General features: G+C 33.0%; 1 pseudogene across 1 annotated transcript in view; it reads right to left on the reverse strand.

Moving 5' to 3' along the window:
* The window catches only part of LOC147826709 (protein FRG1 pseudogene), a 52,754-nt pseudogene that overhangs the window by 22,107 nt on the left and 12,514 nt on the right, over window positions 1-18,133 (reverse strand). The window contains exons 2-3 of the transcript XR_015453420.1: window positions 10,984-11,135; window positions 4,809-10,217 (exon numbers count right to left, since the gene is read on the reverse strand). The product of XR_015453420.1 is annotated as a protein FRG1 pseudogene (transcript). The remainder of the gene's footprint in view (window positions 1-4,808; window positions 10,218-10,983; window positions 11,136-18,133) is intronic.

An 18,133-nucleotide genomic window follows, 5' to 3' on the forward strand; every position in this document is an offset into this window, starting at 1 on the left:
GAAAAAAACCCTTTCAATCAAATACAGTTTTATTGAATGGAAGGAGGAGTATTGACAAAGGTCACTATCACCACAGAAATGCTCATTGGTAATGGCTCATTCATCTCATTAGTCTCACTCCAGCCATCAAAACTTTTACTCTGGCTTATATTGTATATATCTCATATCCAGCATTTTTTTATGGTAGAAATATTTTGTTTGAAATGGTCACTCTATTTTTCTTAAGGAAATTTAATTTTAAATGATTTCCTATTCAAAATAAAAACATGAACTATATATACATAACAAGTTTAATAGAAAATAGATTGAACTGATAAGCATTAAAATAAATGAACATATAAACTATAACACTACGTTAGCATTTATTATAATATTATTGAAGAGTCTTCTTCATGTGCTAACAGCTTGCAAAAAGAAAAATGAAATGAATGAAGTTAAAATATACACTGGAAAGTTATTCTGACATGAAAAGACATATTATATTCTTATATTAACAGATATTTAATATTTAGAATGGCTTATATGAGTTATAGAGCGTTACTAGCTTGGAAGCTAATGTTACCACAATCATACCTAAGTTTATATTTATTTATATAAAATCAAATTAATATTCTGGTCATTTTGTTTAAAAGAATGCTGAGTTTTGCTTACATTTACTTTATGTTTTCAAAAATGTAAAATAAAACACAAAGTTTCAGCTTAGTGTTAGAAAGTTTCTGCAATAATCTAGTTATCAGGAAACTTAGATGGAGGGGAAAAAACCAAAGTTAAAAACTTAACATACCGTGAACTAAACTCATTCAATTCTACTGGATACACTACAAAGAGAAATTTATTTTCTACAGAGAACTGGGAGTGATTTCTACAGAACTATTTCATAATTTTATCACTGATGTTAAAGCAGATATATGAATGAATGTTCCACATATGTTAAATAAAAATTGATATTTAGAGAAGACCTTAAATTATAAACTGACATAGATGAATAAAATAGGTTTCACTCAGAGCAAAATGATAGATGGTTCTATTTCTATTTAACCCTTTCATTTTTGTAAAATGTTTTTAAAAGTCTAAAAAATATTTTTGAAGAAAAATTTAAAGAATTTATCTGAATTTCCTGATTGGTATTTCTAAATTGAGATTTAAAAGAAAAGAGAAAAGAAAATTTATTTACTTTAATATGTGAGAAACATGGTTTAAGAAAATTCTCTACGTATTAAAGTAAAAAAAGTAAATCAATGTGGTAATGTTCCTTATCACGCCTCTTACAATTACTACCTACAAGTTATTTATTAGGTCATATATTTAAAAATTTATGACTGTAAGAATACTGATATTGATGCTAAAATTAGAAATGGTTTGATTTTATGGCATATATTGCACTTAGTTTTTATATGATTTTCAGGTCACTAGATTTCCTTGCTGATTTTCCAGCATCATTGCTTCTAGAAAATAGCCATTTTCAAGCAGAATAAATAGCACATAGTAAGTACTAGATTAAATACTTGATTTAGTTTTTAAAATTTCTCTCAGAAGCCTCTTGTAGCTCTGTAGTGAATGCACTATCCAGAGACTTCTGCTGGCTCCTACTTTCTTCTTGTTAAGCTTCTGTTCTCTTTTCACAAAACCTTCTAAAAATGTGATGCTATATAAAGCAAGAAGAGCAGACATTTCTCACACAAAGAAGTAGACATGGCAAAAAAAAAACATATGAAAAATTCTTCAGCATCACTGGTCATTTGAGAGATGCAAATGAAAACAAAGCTGAGGTTCCAACTCAGTCCAGAAAGAATGGCTGCTATCGTGAAATCAACCAATAACAAATGCTGGCAGGGCTGTGGTGAAAGAGGAACCCTGCTCCACAGCTGGTGGGTGTAGATTGGTGCAACCACTGTGGAAATCAGTATGGAGATACCTCAAAGAACTAGGATTGGAAATCCCATTTGACCCAGCTATTCCACTGCTGGGGATCTTCCCCAAAGAATTAAAAGTATCCTACCATAGTGAAATATGTGCACCCATTTTCATAGCAGTACGGTTTGTAATAGCTAAAACTTGGAAACAGCCCAAATGCCCATCAACTGGAGATTGGATCAAGAAAATGTGGGGTTTTTTTTAATAAAATGGAGTACTGTTCAGCCATCAAAAACGAGAAAATAGAGAGATTTATTGCTAAATGTATGCACATTGAGGCTATACTCTTAAGCAAAATAAACAAGACACACGTGTAAATACTGAATAGTTTCTCTGGTGTGAGAAACTGAAAGTGTAAATAAGAACTAAAAGTTATAATAGATAATGTGAAATAGGAAGAAAAGGGGCAAAGGGGAAGGGGAACTGGGAGGGGTAGGGGAAAGGAAAGAAGGGAAGGAAATTAATATGAAAAAATGAAAAAATGGAAACAAAGTCTTTGTAAATAGGGAGGGATGGAGGGGTTGAAGGGAGGGCAGGGGAAGAGGGAAAAATAAGAACCAAGAGAGTATGTAAAGGTACATATCACCAAGGATGAATGTCATTATATTGTACACCTAAAATGTACCAGTAAAAGGATATACAAAAAATAAATAAATAAAACTAAATCTAGTATTCTTGATTCCAAACAAAAAAGTTGATATTTTTTTGCTTAGATTAAGCCCAGAGGAATTATATGTCCATTTGCCTCTACAGTGAGTATGAACTTGCTACCACTAATCTGGAGGGCAAGAAATGCCCTGTTATTTTTATAAACTTAATATTAAGTCTGTTTCTAAGGCCCACTTGTCAGGATGGCATGAGGATCAATATCAGTTATGTTTTAGGTCGCCCAACCCATGACCACTATTGGGGTGGGAGCAGTAGACAGTTTTTCGGACCCAGAAGACCTCCCTGAGGGTATTTGTTCAGGGGGAGCAGTGAGCCTGGCCCACTTGACGGCAAAAGAAAGAAAGAAAGAAAAGAAGGAAGGAAGGAAGGAAGGAAGGGAAGGAAGGAAGAAAGAAAGAAAGAAAGAAAGAAAGAAAGAAAGAAAGAAAGAAAGAAAGAAAGGAGAAAGAAAGAAAGAAAGAAAGAAAGAAAGAAAGAAAGAAAGAAAGAAAGAAAGAAAGAGAAAGAAAAGAAAGAAAGAAGGAATTAAAGAAAAAAAAAGTCTGCCTAGTGATTATAAGAAACTAACCAATGGAAAGGAACTTCAGAACTATTACTTGACAAGTTTTAGGTTTCACTTCCTGAACTGTGATTGAAATATTACCTTCTGGCAACATTACATTATTTCAATTAAAATGACAATCATTTGGACTTTATCAAATGTACCAGCATTATTCTGCAACACTTAGGAATTGTTATTCTGCAATAATTATCCACATAAATATAGAGACAGCTCAATAGGCATTATAGAACAGCTTCAAGTACTAAGTTAAATAATGCCACCAATAAGCATCAATATGCAGAAAGAACAACAACAACAAAAAAACCTCTCCTCAACTTCACTTCTTTTGCTTCATTTCAAAGTAGGAATAGAAGTACTTAGGTGACTTCTTTTAGGTTTTAAAAATTATCATCTAGATTAAGAATTATACCAAATGCATATTGTCTTTCTAAAAACTCTGAATACATCTAGGAAGGTCAGATGTTTTATTCAGCCTCTGGATCATTTGCAACTGATCAATTTCATGAAGAAGGGGGATGCCTTAGCTAGACAGTTACTCTTTTTGCTTTCTGAAATTATTTTTTGCTCCTCAAAACTTTCCAAAGTCAATGTTTAATCACATTGGTTCCAGAGCATCCAAATGAATAGTTTTGATTCGTCATCGAGAATATTGCAAAGGTCTCAGACTTTTCTCATGTTCATTAAGACTATCCTTTCACCTCTCACTCACTGAAGTTGGTATATTAGACTCTCATAATATATTAACTGTTATGAAATGGCTTATTTTGGTATGATATTTTGATTCAATGTAAACTCATTGTTTATAAACCAAAATGTTTAATCTCTACTGCACAAAGACTACTTGCTAAAAAGAAGCATATTTATTTTCCTTATTTTCTCGTCTTTATTTTTTCTTCTCCTGTAAAGGAGGTATTTCATAAAATATTTAAAAATTCTAAGAGCAAACTCTTCTCTACCATTTGACCTTACTTAAGCTCAAACAGTCCACTTTTTATTTGGTTCTTTCTTTTATATCTGGTTTCCAGCAATCAGTAGTATAAAAGGCAAGGAGAGATACACAAGCCTTCAGCTGTACTTTATCACTATGTTTACTTCATTGAGAGATTTCTATCAACTATTGTTTTCTTTCAATTGAGCCCTCAGTATTTATAACAAAAGCAAAACAAGAGTTATGCTTCTCTGACTGTCAATAATTAACTATATTTGCCTTATTCATCAAAATGTTCATTGAAACTTATGTCCAGAATGGATTAGGGGCTGGGGAGGGTCTGCATTTGGGATTCTTTTGTTCATTTTGCCTCTTGGACTGTCTTATGTTATCTTGCTTTGTATTTATACTTTTTGTTATCTTGATGGATGATTCAGGGAGAGTTTGGTACTAAACAGATAACATTCATTGCAATGGAGCTATTTGCATTTATTATAGAACTCTTCATTATTTATTTATATATAGTTATTTACTTCTGTGTATCAATATTTAAAAATAAATTTACTATTGTATATTAATAGTGGTAGTCACAGTTATCTATGTAAACAGCTGCAAAGGCCTAATGGGAAAAGAAAAAAATCAAACATTATCTATCCTGACCTTGCCACAATACACACAAGTGGTTTACTTCATCATTATCACTTATCAGGTAATATTGAGAAAGAAACTGCTTACCTAAGGAATTTTTGAACTGAATGAGGCTTCAATTCTGCAACATAGCTGTTTAATGAAAGTATTAAGGTTCATAACTTTAAAAAATTTTTTATTTTATTGGTACATTTTAGGTATACAATATAATGACATTCATCATTGTAAATTTGCACCTTTAGATAATCTCTCTTGGTTCTTATTTTTTACCCTTCCCTTGCCTGCCCTTCAGCCCCTTCTTCCCTCCCTATTTACAAAGACTTTGATTCCATTTTTTCATTTTCTCATATTAATTCCATTCCCTTATTTCCTTTCCCCTACTCCTTCCACTTCCCCTTCCTCTTTGCCCTTTTCTTACTATTTCACATTATCTATTATAACTTTTAGTTCTTATTTACACTTTCAGATTCTCATACTAGAGAAACTATTGGTATTTACACAAGTGTATCCTATTTATTTCACTTAAGAGCATCGCCTCAATGTAAAACCATTTAGCTATAAATGTCTTTAATTTATCATTTTTTACTGCTAAGTAGTACTCCATTTTATTTTTAAAAACCCCCACATTTTCTTGATCCAGTCTCTAGTTAATGGGCATTTGGGCTGTTTCCAAGTTTTAGCTATTACAAACTGTGCTGCTATGAACATGGGTGCACATATATCACTGTGGTATGAGTCTTTTAATTCTTTGGGGAAGATAACCAGCAGAGGAATAGCTGGGTCAAATGGGACTTCCAGTTCTAGTTCTTTGAGGTATCTCAATATTGATTGCCACAGTGGTTCCATTAGTCCACACTGCCATCAGCAGTGGGGCAGTGTTCCCCTTTCCCCACAGCCCACCATTTGTTATTGGTTGATTTCATGATAGCAGCCATTCTTCCTAAGTGGAATATCAGTGTTGTCTTCATAAGCATTTCTTGAATGACCAGTGATGTTGAACATTTTTTTCATATGTTTATTTGTTATTTCTACTTCTTTCCCTTAGAAATGTCTGTTCATTTCAGATGCCCATTTTTGAATTGGGTCTTTAAATTTGGGAGGTCTGATTTTTTTAAGTTCTTTATAGATTATAGATAGTAGACCTTTGTCTGAGGAACAGCGGGTGAAAATTTTTTCCCACATTGTGGGTTGTCTTTTCACTCTGTTGGTGGTTTCTCTTGCTGTGCAGAAGCTTTTTAGTAAGAAGAGATTCCATTTGTTGATTGTTTGTGCTAGTTCACAGGCAACTGAGGTTTTGTTCATAAAATCTTTTCTTACACCAATCTCTTCAAGAGTACTACCTAACCTCTGTTCCAGGTGGTTCAGGGTTTCTGTTTTAATATTTAGAATTTTAACAGAGTTTCAATTATATTTTAGTGCATGGTGAGAGATATAAGACTAGTTTTAATGTTTGGCAAGTTGAAACTCAATTTTTCCATCACCATTTATTAAAGAGGCTATCTTTCCTCCAGGGAGGGTGTTTGGCTCCTTTGTCAAAGATGAGGTGGCTGAGTGTGTCTGGAGTTGTTTCTGCATCTTCTAATCTGTTCCCCTGATCCTCAGGTCTGTTTGTTTGCCAGTACCAGGCTGTTTTTATCACAGTAGTTTTGTAGTATAGTTTCAAGTTGGGGATTGTAAGACCCCTTGCCATGTCTCTGTTACCTAAAATTGCTTTTGCTATTCTGGGTCTCTTTTGATCCAAACGAATTTTTGGATTGTTTTCTCAAGGTCCATGAAGAATGCTGCTGGGACTTCAAGTGGAGTTGCATTGAATCTATGCAACAGTTTTGTAAGTATGGCCATTTTCACTATGTTGATCCTTCCTAACCAAGAGCAGGGGATGTCTTTCCATTTTCTGATATCATCAATTTCTTTTTCAAGTGCTACAGTTTTCAGAGAAGAGGTCTTTGATTTTTTTTGTTAGGTTGATTCCTAGGTATTTCAGCTTTTTGGATGGTATTGGGAAAGGAATTGTTTGCCCTATTTTTCTCTCAGTGAGTCTGTTGTTCATATACAGAAAAGCTATTGATTTTTGTGTGTTGACCTTGTAACCAGCTACTTGACTGAATTTGGTTATTAAGTCTAGAAGACTTTTGGTGGAGTTCTTGGTGTCTTCTATATAGAGTATCATGTCATCTGCAAATAATGACAATTTGCCTTCTTCATTACCTATCTTTATTCCTTTTATTGCTTCTCTTGTCAAATTGCCATGGCTAATGTTTCCAAAACTATATCGACCAGGAGTGGTGATAGTGGACATCTTTGTCTTGTTCCTGATTTTCAGTGTGAAGGATTTCAGTTTTTGACCATTTAATATGATATTGGCTGTTGGTTTTTCATAGATGGCTTTTATCAGATTGAGGTAGAAACCATCTATTCCAACTTTTTGTAGGTTTTTTTGTCATAAATGAATGTTGGACTTTGTCAAATGCTTTTTCTGCATCTGTTGAGATGATCATATGGTTTTTGTCCTTGGCTGTATTGATATAGTGTATTACATTGATTGATTATGCGTATGTTGAACCATCCTTGCATTCCTGGGATGAATTCGACTTGGTCAGGGTGTATGATCTTCTTGATGATCTTCTGCATTCTATTTGCCAGTATCTTATTAAAGATTTCTGCATCTATGGTCATTAGTGAGATTGGCCTATAGTTCTCTTTTTCAGTTGGGTCTTTCTCTGCTTTGGGGATCAAGGTGATGCTTGCTTCCAGGAATGAATTTGGGAGTATTGCTTCCCTTTCAATTTCACTGAAGAGTTTAAACAGTAGTGGCAGTAGTTCCTCTCTAAATGTCTTGTAGAAGTTGTCAGTGAAGCCATCAGGACCCAGGCTTTTCTTCACTGGTAAGTTTTTAATTACGTTTTCAATTTCCCTGATTGATATTGGGTCATTTAGAATTTTTAGCCCTTCTTCATTCATCTTTGTTAATTCATATGTATCTAGGAGTCTGTCCATTTCTTCTGTGTTTTGCATCTTATTGGCTTATAGGTTCTGGAAGTAGGTATTGATGATCCTCTGGATTTCTGCTGGGTCTGTTGTAATTTCTCCCCTTTCTTCCTAATTGTATGGATTTGGGCCTTTTCTCTCCTTTTTCTGATAACGTTGGCCAAGGTTTGTCAATTTTGTTGATTCATTTGAAGAATCAACTCTTGGCTTCATTGTTTTTTTGTACCATTCTCTTAGTCTCCATTGCATTCTCTGATCTTTATAATTTCCTTCCTTGTATGAGCTTTAGGTTTGTCCTGCTCTTCTTTTTCTAGAAGCTTGAGGTTTAGGATCAGGTTGTTTAATTGGGCTTGCTCTGTTTTCCTAATGTGAGTATTCACTTCTATGAATTTCCCTCATAAGACTGCTTTCTTTGTGTCCCATAGATTCTGATATGTTGTATTGTTATTGCCATTTAATTGAAGGAACTGTCTCATTTCTTCTTTAATTTCCTCTGTGAGCCGTTGGTTACTCAGAAGTATGTTGTTCAATTTCCATGTGTTTATGGAATTTTGGGGGTTTCTGTTGCTATTGATCTCCAATTTCATTGCACTATGGTCTGGTAATATACAGGCAATAACTTCAATTCCTTTGCACTTACTTAAATATATTCTATGTGCGAGTATGTGGTCTATTTTGGAGAATGACCCATGTGGAGCTGAAAAGAATGTGTATTCTGATTTTGTGGGGTAGAACACTCTGTAAACATCTGTTAAGTTTATTTGTTCAAGAGTTTGATTGAGTTCTAGTATTTTGTTCCTTTTTTTTGTCTAGTTGATCTATGTATTTGTGACAGTAGGGTATTGATGTCCCCCACTACTATTGTATTAGTTCTTATATGATTTTTCATGTCCTTTAGTCTTTGTTTTATATGGCTGAGTTCATGAGTGTTTGGTGCATAGATATTTATGACTGTCATCTCTTCTTCTTGGATTGTTCCCTTTACAAGGATATAGTGTCCTTCTTTGTCTCTCTTAATCAGTGTTGGTTTGAATTGCACTTGATCTGCAAAGAGGATAGCTACTCCTGCTTTTTTTTTCGGGTTCCTGTTGCATGGGGTATTGATTTCCACCTTTTAACTTTCAGTCTATGAGTTTCATTTTGAATTGTTTGCTTCTTGTATGCAGCATACTATTGGATCTCGGTTCTTGACTCATTCTGCTGGTTTATTTCTTTTGACTGATGAATTGAGACCATTAACATTGATGGTTGTAACTGATATCCATTGACTTATCATTGTCATGACTTTTTCTGTTTGTTGGATTCTCTCTCTTCATGTTTAATTTCTTGTAGTGCCCAATGGATTCATTTTGCAGGGTTTCTTGGGGTCATGATCCTCATTGTCTTTTCCTAGGATATTGTCTAAGTTTTTTTTTGAGTGCTGGTTTGGTATTCATGAAGTTCCTAAGGTGCTCTTTGTCAGGAAAGTGTCTTATTTCTCCATGAATTTTGAAAGATAGTTTTGCAGGATACGTCAATCTGGATTGGAGGCTGTTTTCCTTTAGGGCTTGGAATGCATCACTCCAAGCTCTTCTTGCCTTGAACGTTTGCATTGAGAAATCTGCTGTGATTCTGATGGGCTTTCTTTTGTATGTAATTTGTTTCTTTTCTCTAACTGCTTGTAGGACTTTGTTCTTCTTTTGGGTTTCTGAAATCTTAACAGTTATATGCCTATGTGTAGATTTTTTTTTTGATCAAAGCTAGTTGGAGTCCTACGTGCCTCACTTATCTGTATGTCAGGTTCTTTTCCCCTCCTTGGGAAGTTTTCTCCCATCACTTCTGGGAACAGTTTTTTTTATGTCATCTGCACTCTCTCCTGTTTCTTCATTGACTCTGATTAGTCTTATGGTATTCTTCTTTGCATCGTCTAGCAGCTGCTGGATTGATTTCTCATGGTCCCTTACAATTTTAAAGGAATTTTTCTTTTCCTGGTCACTAATTGCAATCTTATTTTCTGTATCTGAAATTCTGTCTTCACATTGGATCATTCTGTTGTGTAGACTTTCAATGGGGTTTTTAATCTCCTGGAAATCTGTTTGCATGTGTTTTATGGATTCCATTTGTTTCCTATGTTGGGATTCCATCATGTTCCTGAGCTCCTCTCTAGATTTATTAATCTTGTCTTGCACTATGGGCATAATCTCTGCTGTTATCTGAGAAATTATTTCTGAATTCATTTTTTCCAGATCCTCTTTCATTGCCAGTTCAGAGAGTCCAGGTGGTTGATTATCAGAGTCTTCCATCTGGTTTCCCTTTGGGGTTGCTGTAGGTGATCTTGAAGTCTGGTTTTGAGGCTGGTTTATTTTTCTCCTCATTTCAATGGGGTAGGGGGTAATGCTGCTGTTGCCTGCACAGCCCACCTGTGCTGGGAGCAGTGGTATGTTGACCTGGAAACTTCCTCCTCTGCACTGGAAGTGGGATCATGTTGATCTGGAAGCCTTCTCCTCTGTCCATAACTTTATTGACATACTGAGAATATCAAAGAATCAAAGAGACAGAAAAGAATCAACTATAGAGATCAAAAATATGAACTAAGTAAAAGCTACAGGAGCCATTTATGGACCATGCAAATAAAAACAACATAACCTAAAATCATAAAGTAATTGAGTTACAACTATCATTTTTACATTGTAAGAATTCTTTTAAGAAGCAGGTTACGAAAATGTCTGGGAATATGCCTAACAGAACATGTGTAAGGCATTTGTATACAAAAAAGCCTGATTTGAAGAAAATAAAGAATATCTTATAAATATAATACTGTATTTTGGATAGAAATAAAATATCAGTTCTATCAACTCAGTAGAATTTCATTTAAACAACTAGTTTCTGTGTGTATTTGCTGACAAATTCATTTTAATGCTATTATATGTTAAAATGAAAATGTCTAAGAAACATCAATACATTCTTCATTCTTCTTAGAGGATTTACACTGGCATTTAACAAAGCCCATATACTATCAGAGTAATTAGAACTGCATGGTTTTTGTATAAAATAACAAGCATAACAATCACACAAATATAGAGTAGAACAGAGTCTTACATGTAGAAAACTGTATGGACATGAGTACATGGAGAAAATAAAATATTTCTATAAATGCAAGGCCTTTTAGATATTGCTACTCTAAAACTCAATATTGACCATTTTACTTCTCCACTCAGAAAATAAATTTTAGGTGGATAACTGTTCTAAATTGAAAATGTAGACAATAAAATTTGTAGGAGATTGTCTTACTTACTTTTCTCTCATTGCTGAGACAAAATATCTGACATCCAAAGTTAAAGGAGGAGAGGTTTATTTAGCTCACAGTTTGTAGAGGTTTCAGTCCATAACTGGCTGGCCCCAAGGCAGAGTGGCATGGCAGACAGGCATTGCAGAGGATAAACTGTTCTGGTGGCCAGAAGGAGTAAAGCAACAAGGGATGACCAAGTCTCTTTCTATCCTTTATATCTTATCCAGATTACTTAGGGCAGGTAGCACTCACACACTTAATCATAGTGCCCTTGAGCCTAGCATTGTGCCATGAATCATTCCCAGTGTCACACATTCTAGATCCAGCCACCTCTGATGGAGTCCCACCTCTGACTGCATGAGGCTTTGGAGGCACATCTAGACACAGTCATAAGAAAGATATTATATGATGACAATTTCATATTCTAGAGTAGGTTTTTAACAAACTACAAAAAATCAAATAATGAAGGCAAAATATTTTCATTGAATTACTTTAGTGTTAAGAGCTTTTCTGTTCAATACGAAAAAGAAAATGAAAAACTTTAGAATGAGGAAGTGTATTTAGAAAACACTTCTGCTAAGAGACAGGTATTTCTGAACATATAGAGAACTACAGGATAGAGGAAAAAATTGCAGAATAAAAACAAATACTTTATTCAGTTTATAAAATGGAATTTATAACTGGCAAAGAAATGACAAATATTTAAATTCATTTGCTCTGAAAGATATATAAATTTAATCTGGCACATTTGCCAGAATAGCTGTAATGAGATTCTGACAACGTCAAATACTGGGGAGAATGTGGAGCAACCAGACCTCTCTAACATTGTTAGTGAGAATGTAAACAGTAAAACCACTATGAAAAACTGACAGTGTACTAAAAGTGAACATGTCCATGATTTAAACCAATATTCTTTTCCTGGTTATAAAATTCACACCCAAAAGAAATGTATAATATGTTTACCCATTAAATGTTGTGGAGAATAAAATGTATCACAGCATAATTAGTAATACACAAAGTGTAGAAACTTCCCAAATGCCAATAAAATACTCATCTAGGGTTGATTACAAAATAAAACTGTGTTATACTCACACCATTTTTATTTAGATATAAAATGTTCCACAAAAGCTTGAGGTATTCAAAGATAGTGACTGGATCATTGGAGTGCTATCCTTATCAGTGGATTAATGCACTGATGAGTTGGTAATTGAATATGCTGCTAGAAATTGTGGCCTTGTCAGAAATGGCGAGTCACTGGGGGCCTGACCTGGAAGGTTAAAAGTCCATTCCTGGCTTCTCTCTTCTCTCTCTGCTTCCTGGCTAGCATGGGTTGAGCAATTCCTTTAGAGATGTCCCTCTGCTATCCTGTTTATACCTTGCCTCCAACCAACTGTGGACTAAAACCATGAGCCAATATCTTCTCTTTCATGGTGTGGCCATTAGGTATTCTGTTACAGTAAAGGAAGTGTAACTAAGACACACTTTTCAATATGCACTAACAAGAGTGAAAGCATGCCATCTACCTACAACAATAAGGATGTATCCTATAAACATAATTTTTACCAAAAGAAAGGGATTAAGTGCAAATTCTAATTTAAAAAAAAGAGCAAATACTGTGTTGGTTCATTTAGGGTCATCTATATGGTGACCTTTAAATAACACTTATTAGAGCCATGAATACTACTCAAAATGCTCCTCATACTCCTTTAAACACACTTATCCCATCATTTTTGCCATTTTCCAAGGCAGTTCTGGAAGTCCTCTCATAAGTGTCTTTATGAGATGTGATCAAAAATACAATGAATGCTGCTTATGAGTGCTGTCCTCACCCACTTTTTCTCTGGATCTGGTACCATGAGACTTCTGATTCTTTCCCAACTTCAATTAACCATGAAAGGTAAAGTTTTGAAAATTATTGAGCACATTGAGGCACTCAGGGCAGTGCTACTATAGATACTCATGAAAAAGGACTTCCAGACCTGCTTCACAGAGTGGCAGGTATGATGGTGCATATTCAAAGTGAAGGAGAATATTTTGAGGAGTATTTTTCACAATGTGTCTTTTACTGTAATTTAAAAATTTTAAACATTAACCATACTTATTTATCACTGCTCTTACATAAAATATAACAGTAAGCTATTAGAAATTGGGAGATTATTTACTTAAGAAGAGGAAGTTCTTAGAAGGGTAAACAAGACTCTTCTGTGATGATGATAATGTTCCAATTCTGGATCCTGGTGCTGGTTACACAAATGAGCTCATTTATCATATATTCATCAAACTGTATATGCAGGAATTTATGCACATTTCTTGCATGCATGTTATATATCAATTTTTAAATGACTGGGAGAATTTTCCTAAAGTGTATTTAGAGTGTAAGTTACCATGTAATTTTTAAAAAGTGCACATATTGACTCAGGATGATGTATAATGTATAAATTGAGCTATGCTTACATGAAATAAACTAAGCAGAGAAACAAGTCTGTCTGAATTGAAATATTCCTCAGGCAGATAGACATTTCTCTAATATGTGAGGTGTGCCTCACAATTGTTATGTGTACAAATGTCACCTTTCTTATTCCAACTGCTCGGCTTTCCCTAGACTCTATTTCTATTAATGATGCCACTCTTTTTCCAGGCAGCGTTGCTGACCCTTGGTCTTCTCATTTTCAAATACCGTTATATATATTATTGTGTTCATCTTCTTTTTAAATCATTTAGTTGCCAAATCTACCTTGTGATTTATTTGTCTCCTGGTCTCCATTCCTAATTCTATTGTCTTTCTTCAAATTTATATTGTAAAAATATCCTTTTTATCTCAAACACCACCTATATGAGTTATTTTATTTACCTTCATCTTCTCTGTGAATAGTTTTTGGGTCTTCTCTGGAGTGACAATCTTCCTTTACAATAAATGCTTTCATATAAATGCCATACCCCAACTCAATGTCAAAATCATAAGATGTGGTGGAAACATTACTTTTATCATGGAAGTCTTACTCTTATTAAAACTTGATATTATCAATTCCTTAATGTGGTATTTTGATCCTTATGAAAAATTTCATAACTTTTTTCTCCATATGCTTATGTTAAGAATGACACACTTGTCTATTATATTTCTTTCTCAATTTATTTTCTTCCAGCCTTAAAATACTTATAAGCTAATGAATGTGTCTTCAAGATTGTGTTAAAGTCTAGTCTAGCAATCATTTTAAATCTTGCTTTCATCATTCAACATATTAACTATTATTTTAAATTTAACATTGTGATAAGTTTACATTTTGTATGTTTATTTAAGCAATTTATTAAAGTATTAAATAAGATATGGCCAAAGATAGAGCACTGTTCTGTTGTTTCTATTATGTTTTGAATAAATTCATAATTAAATATGAAACATTTCATCAGTAATAGATATTTATACAAAAAACTTGATGACAAGTTTATCATCATATGTTTATGTAAATCTTTTAATACTTGTATCCAAAATCCCCAGTGAAAAAGTAACATGTCTAAAGAAACTAACATAATGAAAAGAGAATATGAATATGGTACAGTTATAAGCCTGATCAATTTTAATTCCTGGACTTTACAAAACTTTTCTTAGGAAAATTGTAGTATTTATCTATATCTTCTGTCACATCTCTCTTTGCCATAAATCTTCAAATATAAGTGAGTTCTGCACCTCTGATTACTACTGTAAAACTTTGACTTCTCAGCCAAATCACCACCAGGAAAAGTCCTCAATTTATTTAAAGAAATGTGGTGAAGTATTTATGAACAGTCCTCCTCAACTGTGAGTTTTACTTCCTGAACTAGTTTTTATATTGTTACTCCAGGTAGAAGATAATCTACTTAATTAGAAAACATAGAAGCTAAATAGAAAGGTACTTAACTTCTATGCCATTTGTTTAAGTACTGGCAATGTACTGTAGTTTCTAATTTATTTTTTATGTTGCAAGCATAACTGAGGAAAAAAAAAGGCTTAGTTTTTAGAGTTTCATATTGAGTACTTAATAATTCTGATGGAATAATTATGTTCATTTTGGTAACATATTTTCTTTTGTTTCTACCTCTTCCATCATCATGTTCTTTCAAAATTTGCATTACGGTGAAGCAATCTGTCCACTTTCTGCAAATATCTTCACATACACACATATTGAAATCAGTATTCAAAATTTAAATGCTATTATTCTACAACTATTTCATGGGCCATATTCTTAAAAGAATTTTACAACATTAAATAGTCTTTATGTTTTGAAATTGTGTTTCTTAAAATTATGTCTTTGGTATGAAATAAAGAGATGTGGACAGAATTGAGGTTATGACTTATGTAACACTCATGGATTGGAAAATAATCTCCTTGTGAGGGAAAGATTCATTTAATTTCTCCCAGGCAGTTTTCTAAGTTACTGGAATATACAAAAGAATATTACTGACTTATGGAATACATTTTGATGTGCTGAAGGAAAGAATATAAGTATTTCATACAAATGAGCATATATTTTAGCGTTAATTTTTCTCTATAAAATTTAACATATCACTGTAAAAAGATTTAATAATATTGATTAATAATAATTTTAGATAGTATATTTTATAGAGTATTTGTTGAGCTATTGATCAACTACAAAATGTGTTTGAATAATGTAAAGATTTGTTTGATGTCCAAATAATGTGAGAATCTGAATGAAATGTATAGTTTAGAATCATTAGCTCTTGTTTAGGTCCAGATGAATAATATCACCACTTCCATCACCCATCATAAGACTTCCATAGAAATATTCCTAACAAGTTTGGTTCCCTGGGATCCTCTAGAAGAAAATTTAAATATTATTTGTGAATTCTAAAGGAGAGCAGAGGTAAACATATTTAAAAGAGAAAATTTTCACTGCAGGTAGCTTTTGATCAGCCATGGGCACACTATTTATAACAGAACATGAATAAATATTTGTATAACTGTATGCATTGAAGCTTTAAATTATTTATTATCCTCATTGATTGGTTTGATATAAGTGATCAATATTGACATATTAGTCATTTATAGTTTTTAATCCATTTGTCCTTCTTGGGAACTCTGAAAACAGAAATATAGTAATTAAGAATGAACAGGCAGAATATACCACTCTCAGGTGATTGAGAGTAAGACTTTATTTTTCAGTAACTTTTATAACATGTAAAGTTTTCAAAATCAGGAAATTATGCAAGCATGCATATGTCATGCATCCCTTAACATGAATATAATCAAAGTGATTTGATTTTTATTTAAATGTTATTAAAATTTGATTAAAATTATCTCAGGCAATTTATTGCTCCAATAGTTCTAAGGTCTTATTTGTTAAAATATACTTCTTCTGAGGAAGTAATTTAATGTTCAATCTGATAGTTCAGTTCATTAATTATGGTATCTTCAAAACTGAAGTTCTTTTGTAAACAAGCTGAAATAATCATGTTCAGAAGCCCTGACTGAATAGCTGGTGGGCAATAATACCTACCATAGTTTCTAGACTTAGTTATTACTGCATTTATATTCATATATTACAACACAATATGCATTACTAATTTCCACAGAACACAGTGAAACTAGTTTATATTGCTTCAACTTAAAATATTTTACTATTATTCTGTTTGAATTTGTTAAACTGATATTTTAAGGATATTTCATTTTTTTAATTTACCGAAATTTCTTATCATATGATTAGCCTTATAAGTTTCCACAACCCTGTTCAAGAAATGTTGGTTGCCAGTTCTTAAGTTTTCAATGTTTATAATTTATAAAATCATATTTACTATTATATTTCAGTTTTCTTACAGTTTTCCCCATTGAATAATTCACAAATATAATATTAACACATTCCATTTTTACTATCCTAATATGTTATTAAGTTAAAATGTAAATGGAAAGATGTAAAATAAGGTGTAAATTAAAAGTCAATTCTTTTTTTTTTGGTAGCGGGGGATTGAACTCGTGACCTTGCACTTGTGAGGCAGGCTGCAGAACCACTGAACTAAATCCCGGCCCAAGTCAATTCTTAAAAGTCATCAGCGTCTAAAAAATTTACACTTTTATTGGGAAGTGAGAATAGTTAATGTACATTTGTTTTCAGTTATATGTCCTTAAGTCAGATATTAAAATTATATGTTTAATGCCTACTTGAATATTTTAAATGAAGTTAAATATCTCTATCTGCTCATTTATCATTTCTTTAGAGTAGAAACATTCAAATTCATTTCTCATAGCTTTTAAAAATATACAATATGGAATCATTAATGTATGGTCTTCCTACTGTGCTACATAGTACACAAGAACATCTAGTTTTATCTAACAGTGGCTTTACACCCTACCTCATCCACTCTTCTCATCAGCTTTTAGAAATTGAATCAACATTTTTAAAGAGTACTGTTCACTTATTGTAACAGAGATCTCTCAATTTGAATTTGTCTGATATTTTCTAAGATTTGATTGATTATTTTTTGTAGTATCACGGAAGTCAGGATTCTCTATAATCATATCTGACAGCAAACAATATTAGTAGGCCTTATTAAACTTAATAATTTGTATTAGTTGGTGTCTTTAAGTTTCTGCACTGTAAAATAAGCATTTCCCTTTAGTAATTAATACCTTTGGCAGCTACTAAGATATTTTGCACATACCATATTTTCCCAATAATTTTATCACCCATCATTACATTTTAATAAAGAAATAATTATTACCATGATGTTCCAATGGTAATTTTCTAGTTTCTTACATTGTTTCTACAACTATTAATTTGAATGTTCATTTTTTTCAGTTATTCATTTGTGTTATTATAGACATGAGTTTTAATTATGTTATACGTGGTTATGTATTTTATTGCTTAAAGCATTCCAGTTTGGGTCCTTGGGAGATCTTTTGCTTTATCTCCTGTGCTCTTAAAAGAGGACAGTGTATGTTAACCTATGTGTCATTTAATCTAGATTGTCAACTTGACTAGATTAGAAAGTTTTGGAAAAGTCATTGAATTTCAAAGCACTAATCTCACCAATGTGTTTAATGAGCTCAAAGCTGATGGGGTGATTAGGACAAAGAGCCAGGTAGCTAATGGGGAGATGACCTTGGGAACTCTATCTTTTCCTTGATCCTTTCTTCTCTGATTTGTCTCCTGTGTTGTATTTCCCAGCC

This window comes from Heterocephalus glaber, unplaced genomic scaffold, assembly GCF_053883595.1.
Source record: "Heterocephalus glaber isolate CG9 unplaced genomic scaffold, H.glaber_assembly_v1.0 deba00001461, whole genome shotgun sequence".
Taxonomy (NCBI): Eukaryota; Metazoa; Chordata; class Mammalia; order Rodentia; family Bathyergidae; genus Heterocephalus; species Heterocephalus glaber.